Source organism: Pteropus vampyrus, unplaced genomic scaffold (genome assembly GCF_000151845.1).
Source record: "Pteropus vampyrus isolate Shadow unplaced genomic scaffold, Pvam_2.0 Scaffold818, whole genome shotgun sequence".
Taxonomy (NCBI): Eukaryota; Metazoa; Chordata; class Mammalia; order Chiroptera; family Pteropodidae; genus Pteropus; species Pteropus vampyrus.
In genome coordinates, this window is record NW_011889599.1 from 518,606 (window position 1) to 525,076 (window position 6,471).

A 6,471-nucleotide genomic window follows, 5' to 3' on the forward strand; every position below is an offset into this window, starting at 1 on the left:
TATAATTGTATTACCCACTATTTCCTCAATAAACTTAATTTAAAAAATCTCTCTACAGATTTGGATGTTCTTAAGTTGACAACAGTACAGAGTTTTTTTAACCATAATGCAAGGAGTATAATTTATCAAACAATATGTACAGCTCAGGGGAGGGGATTGCTGGCTCTGCAGGCTGTTCTGGAGTCCAAAAGGGCAAAGTTGTGCTCTACAAGTAGCATCAGAGCTAGAGTTCGAAAAACCCAAATATTAGGCCACAATTTATGAAATTAATGTTCTTACAAGTAGTCACTCTTGTGCTAGACATTGTTCAGCAAATGTCTATTCACCTTGGTCTATATCACCCTGCTAAACCACTGGTGCAATCATTTTCAGTTTACTAGAAAGATCACAGATCCTGGCATCAGACATACTTGGTTCACATTCCTGCTCTACTATTTACTGTGTGAGCTATGTCAAGTGACCAGTGTCGAATCTCAGTTATCTATTTGTCTAATAATCTTTCCTTAAGTTGTTAAGAAAAAACAAATGGAGACAATCTAAAGGTGTAGTATAGGTGAACAGTAGGTGCTCAGTAAATACGGTTGCCCTTGTTCACCCCACTGTAAATTTGTGAAATAACCACTGTTTTGTCTCCCATTACTCAGAGAGTTTTCTAGAGCAAACTTTGTTGATCCTGAAGAGCTAGGGCACACAGATTCCTTGGTTGACTGATAGTGCCTTCTGGAGAGGGGCACCAATGGTAGGTACAGTTTACCCTCATTTTCTCTCCCCCGGCATTCCTTTTTCCAGGGAATAAGGGTTAGCTGAGAAATCGGTTTCTGGGTTCAACATGGCGCCGTCCTGCTCCTTGCATGAGCCTCAATGATGGCGACAACCATATGGAAGCCGACTTATTTGTAGCACGTGATCCGGGCCTGCCAGAGGCGGCCAGAACGTGACGCAGGATTGAGGCGGGGCTCCTCCTTGGCGTGCAGCGTCTCGTGACAGGTACTTCCGCTCGGGGCGGTGGCAGTGACGGAAGTGGGAGCGGAGCCGGATTCTTGGCCATAAAGCCCGAGGCGGCGGTGGTAGCGGCGGCTTTGGAAGCTTGGCGAGCGACGAAGAGTCCGCTGAAACCGGAACTTGGACTTCTCTGCCCCTGTCCTCGCCTTGTAGTTCCTCTTCAGCGGGAGCCTTCGTGACGTGCCCGGCCCGAAGCCCCGTTCGGAGCGGCCGAGGTAAGGAGCGGGCCCAGCCCGGTCGGCGGCCTGGCCCCATCCCCCTCTCCTCAGCCCCTCGGTCGTCGGGACCTCACGTCATCTCTTTCTTCGGCAGGCTCTGGGGCCTGCCCGGGCCTCCGGGTAATGTTCGCGTCACTCAAGACGCAGGAGCAGTCCCGGCCTGGGAGAGGTCAGATGTCGCCGTGTCTGACCTCTGGCCGGGCTGCCGACTCCGGGCTGGCGGTCACGGACATCTTATTTACCGGTGGCGTCAAGACCGGAGACCGGGGAAGGTGTCCTGACTTGCGTGGCCCTCGGGCACTGGGGCCCTTTGCTGGCGAGACGCGCTAGCAGGTTGAGTTCCTTGGAGCGACAAGTCGGAGGGTGTTAGAGTAGAGCCCCAGGTTCCGTGTCTGTCGGTGGACGCGACCCAGGCGCCACCATCCGCGCAGGCTTTGATAAAAGGCGTTTAGGGCTGAGCCACGTTCCGATCTGTTTCTTCAGTTGAACAGCCTAACCCTGTTAATGAGAGAGGTTCCCTTACAGCAACTGAATCAAGGCAGTGAGTCAGGTCACGTGCACTGGGCTCGCCTCATACACTTGTATACATGTGACACGCCTCTGGCTCTGGGAGATGGGGAACTTTTTAAGATATATATGTTATGGTAAATCCTGAGAGGTTTTCAAACTTACTAGAGAGAAGATGGCAGTATAGATGTGCTTTAATTCCAACCGCCTTGGGGGCCTCTTACTGCGTAATAGTTTCTAAAAGTGGGAAAATTGAGAATAATAGCAAACTTTTGAGCATTTGTGTACTGGGTAGCCTGGCAAAGACCTTTGCACAGATTATTATGTTTAATTATCAGAACCACCTTCTGAAGTACCATTATTGTGCCCATTTATAGATAGAGAAGTCGAAGAACAGAGAGGTCACGCATAAGTAATGTAGCAGAGATTCAAGCCCAGTCAGACTCCAGAGCGTGGTACTCAGTCTCTGGGTTATACTGCTTTCAGATTCTCCTGAAGCTTGTGATTTATCTTTTGACACCTGCTGTCTGCCCTTCTCCCTCTCTCCACCTCCTTTCTTTCTAGGTATGTCATTTGAAAACCACCTCTGATAACATTAGTTCTGCCTTAAAGCCACAAGATGTTCTGTTTTCGGTTTTGAATTTTAACACTTCTTTTTGTAGTGTAGTGTCAGTAAATTAGGAGCTCTAGAATTCTAGTAAAATACTTACTAGATTTGAAAATGTTTGCTATCTCAATCTTTTGTCAAATAACAGGCCTGGCAATTCTACCATGTCAACTTTTCTTAAAACCTTAGTACATAGGTGTCTAGCTGATTCTTTCCTGTTGAAAATACTGTATTTTCTCTTTGGATTCCAAAAGAACAGGCTCTTATCCCTTCTTTGTGACTTAAGCTTTATGACTTCTCATCTATGGTTTAATAAAGTCTCATTTTAGTGTTTTCTTTTTTTGTTTTTGGTGAACTGAATTTTTTCATTAAATTTATTGGGGTGTCATTGTTTAATAAAATCATAGGTTTCAAGTGTACAATAATAATATGTCATATGTACATTGCCTTGTGTGTTCACCAACCAAAGTTATATTTTTTCCGTCACCATATACACGACCCCCTTTACCCTTGTCTATCTCCTCCCCTACTCCCTTTCCCTCTGGTAACCACTAAACTTTTGTTTTTGTCTTGTTAGTTTGTTGTTTTCAATAGTTTTTTTAAAGTGACACTTTGATGATTATTATTCAGTGTTTCATTTGAGCATCACTTCAGATCATCTCAGGTACATTGATGTGAGTCATATTTTTTGAAGAACCCATTAGATTATACCTGAAATGAAAACTTGGAGGGTTATTTCTCAGTACACTGCACTTTCTTTATAACTTTATAAGTATTATATATTAGTGCCAGGGTTGGGGAATCTTGATGGAATCTTTATTTTTTTGCCATGTTGTAACCTACCATGTAGACTTAAAAAGCCAGTTCCTCATCCCTTGCATTAAAGTCTTCAGAATGCAATCCCTTCATAAAAATGAGATGATTTTAACTTAGAAATCAATGTAGTTTGTTTCTTAGATACTTCTTCGTCTTCAGCTTTATCTTCGGTGACTTACGATCAGGTGGTATATTTTTCTTCTGAAAATAATGAGTGTTGTTTCTTCTATGCTGTCTTGACCAGGGCTCTAGTGTATTTCTTTCTTCAGGTGTGGGGGAGTTTGTTCAGATTTGAGTCTCGAGAAACTGGAAAGTGAGTTGTGAGTACTTCTTTTGAAGATACTATCCAAGCTAAAGCTTAATATTTAGAACCCTGTCGTATTCTAATTTCTTTTTTATTTTTTAACTGTGCTACTCAGCCTAATATATTTAAGTGAGTAATAAGTATGGTAGCCTTAAATAATATTTCAGTTTAGAGGAGAGCAATGATGAGCACCTTTTCATTCATTCATCAAATGTTTTGAGAATCTACCATGTGTCAGGCATGGTTGGATATTGACTCAGGGAGATAGGCATTTTTCCTGTCCTCAAGGAATTTAAAAATGGTGAGTGAACATGGCCAGGAATTCCATTGTGGAATGGCTTGACGTTGAGGCTTTCGAAAAGAGGAATTGTTTCTCATCTCTGCAAGTGAATCCGTAGTAATCCAGAAAGTCTAGTTTTCTGGCTAACTTGAAGGCCTTGTTAATTTTAACAGCATTTGTGTGGTTTGCTTTTGAAGAGTGTGGAAGATAATATCACAGTTTCTAATTGATCTTTTGAAGAGTATTCTTCAACTCTAAACTTCTTTCTCCTTTTGCTCTGGTGGCATTTTTTTGTTCACACAGGAGGGAGTTCATGTCACTGCCATTTTACACTGCAAATGTTAGCTGTTGCAGTGCTCTTTGAGCAAAGACACATTTGTCATGCTAGATTTTTTTTCTTTAGCTGATGAAGAAATGTAGTGTCTGCCATTCACAGTACCAGTATCATCCTGGATAAAACCTTATGCCACCCATCTCCCACAACTGTCTGGCTCCTCTTTTAAAAAAGGATGTGTTTTGCATTTGTGGTGGAACTGCATGAGCAAACAAACAGAAGGGTGGAATGTAGGAATATAGGAGAAGGCATTCAAAAAATAGTCCTTTTAGTATATCTCTCCAGATAATTTTTAGCAACCACCTGGGCAGATATTTTTATTTTTGTGTCAACTGGAACTAGGCCCCCAAACCTCATAATCAAAGAGCATTGCTATAGGAAAGTGTGGCTTTGAATTCACTTCCTCTCCACAGCCAAGTGAAGCAAAAAGGTTTTGGTTATTTGATTACCTTTTCATAAATTTCTGAAGAGATCTGCACTAATAACATTTTCACCTTTACATTAGACATTAGCTTTTCTGTGCAAAGGTTAGCAAACCCATACCACACACGTGTTTGACATATTTACCATTTTCCTGTGGTAAATTATCTAACCTCCATCTGTATAATTCGACACATCTGGCCAAGAATGATTTGACCAGATATTGGACTGGGAGTTATATGTAAGTTATTTCAGGCAGTGAGTCAGGTCACGTGCACTGGGCTCGCCTCATACACTTGTATACATGTGACACGCCTCTAATAAGGAGAGGAGTCCTCCTGAGTATGGCTAAATAGTGGTTCCCCTTGGCACTGATGTCATTCTCTGAAGGAGACCAAAATTAACTGCTTCCCCCACCCTATTTTGTGGCTGAAGCTTTCTGCTGACTGTTATCTACCATATAAGGTTGTCATTGTCTTCTCAGGCATACATTCTTATGTATTATCAAACACTTACCTGTTAATGCCATGTGATAGATCTCCATGCTTCTCTGTCTGTAATTTGCTGCAGCAACATTTTGCAATGTGTTTCTCAAGTTTTTTGCTCTCACATCTTCCCTCCATTTTCTGCTTCTTTCCTACATATGGCATTAAACACAGCAAAATAGTTTGCATTTGTTTTTAAATATCTTAATGGTAATTGTGATCATCGTGATTTGTGAAGCAAAAGTAAAAGTGATGTGGGTGAGATCAGAACAAGATTTTTAGCAGTGTTTTTGACTAGTTTCAATTTTGGTACTCCAGGCTGTGATTTCAGAAACAAATTTAAGAATAGCTACTTGCAAAATGTCTCTTTAGGGAAGGAAGAAAGCTTGGGTGTTGGTTCCATTGGTGACAACTGTTTTGGCCTTGTTCATTTGCTTGAAGATGCAGTACTTAATGCAGGGGACCTCAAGCTCTGTGTGGGGCTCTCTGTTTTGGTGATGTCATCACTGTTTTGGAGCTCAGACTGATTCTGTTTTACATTTCCTGGTCGCCTAGGACTGCTTGCTGTCAGGACAGAGCAAATCTGAGGAAGCATATTAAGGAAGGTCTGATCACTTCAGACGTTGATTTGCTCTTCAGTGGGCTTCCTTGTGTGACTGCTGTCAGATAAAATGAAGAAGCTTTTCTATTTCCCGTACCCTTTCAAGTAAAGATGGCTTACTTTTTACTACTGGCTTTCCTGGAGTCATCTAGCTCAGTTTAGGGATTCTTTAAAAATTACATTGTGAAGTAAATAATTACATCATTGGTTTCCAATCTTTGTATGTAATTGCAATTAAAAAAATTTATTTCCATTTAACAACCCTTTCAGTTTGTTATTTGAGAGTATGTGGCAAAGCTGCTATGAATGAGATTTTAAAAAACCCAGTTATAGCAACCTACCTATACTTTATGAAAAATAGTGCCTTTTACATATGGTATTTAATCAGTCTACCAACAATTCTCTGTGCACTTACAGATCTGGGGATCCCTGAAATAACACTGGGTCATCTGGATAGCCCACAGGTTCAGAGTTGCTCTTAAATTCTCAGAGCTGTGCTATTAAGTTGATGGTTGTTAAAGAGCATTAATGTTTTTCCAAAATCTTTCTTCACAATATTTGTCTTTAAATGCTTTTAATATTTCTGTAGTGCTTACAACTTGTATAGGATTTCATTTAGTGCTAACAGCAGCTCTGTAGGATTAGAGGGTAGCCATTTCTGTTTCTACCTGAGATAGCTGAGGCTGAGTGCTCAGGTGGCCCAGCTACTAGCATGCTAATCTAAGTCTGTAGAAATGTGGCTCAGTGCTCTTTCTTACTCACCATCCTGCCTCTTTGATTATGTGTGTTTGCCATAAAGACCTCAGTATTTGACTACTTATAAAAATGTACCCTTCTTCCACTACCTTTTTAGTGACATTTCTCTTTTGCTGATTATTTTTATTTTCTTAAATTATT

At 41.3% G+C, this 6,471-nt stretch overlaps 1 protein-coding gene across 1 annotated transcript in view; it reads left to right on the forward strand.

Moving 5' to 3' along the window:
- The first annotated feature begins 994 nt into the window (after positions 1–994).
- Positions 995–6,471, forward strand: part of RAB7A (RAB7A, member RAS oncogene family) — an 80,934-nt gene continuing 75,457 nt past the window's right edge. Inside the window, exon 1 of the mRNA XM_011385878.2 lies at positions 995–1,217. The gene's annotated coding sequence lies outside the window, so the exon portion shown is untranslated. The remainder of the gene's footprint in view (positions 1,218–6,471) is intronic.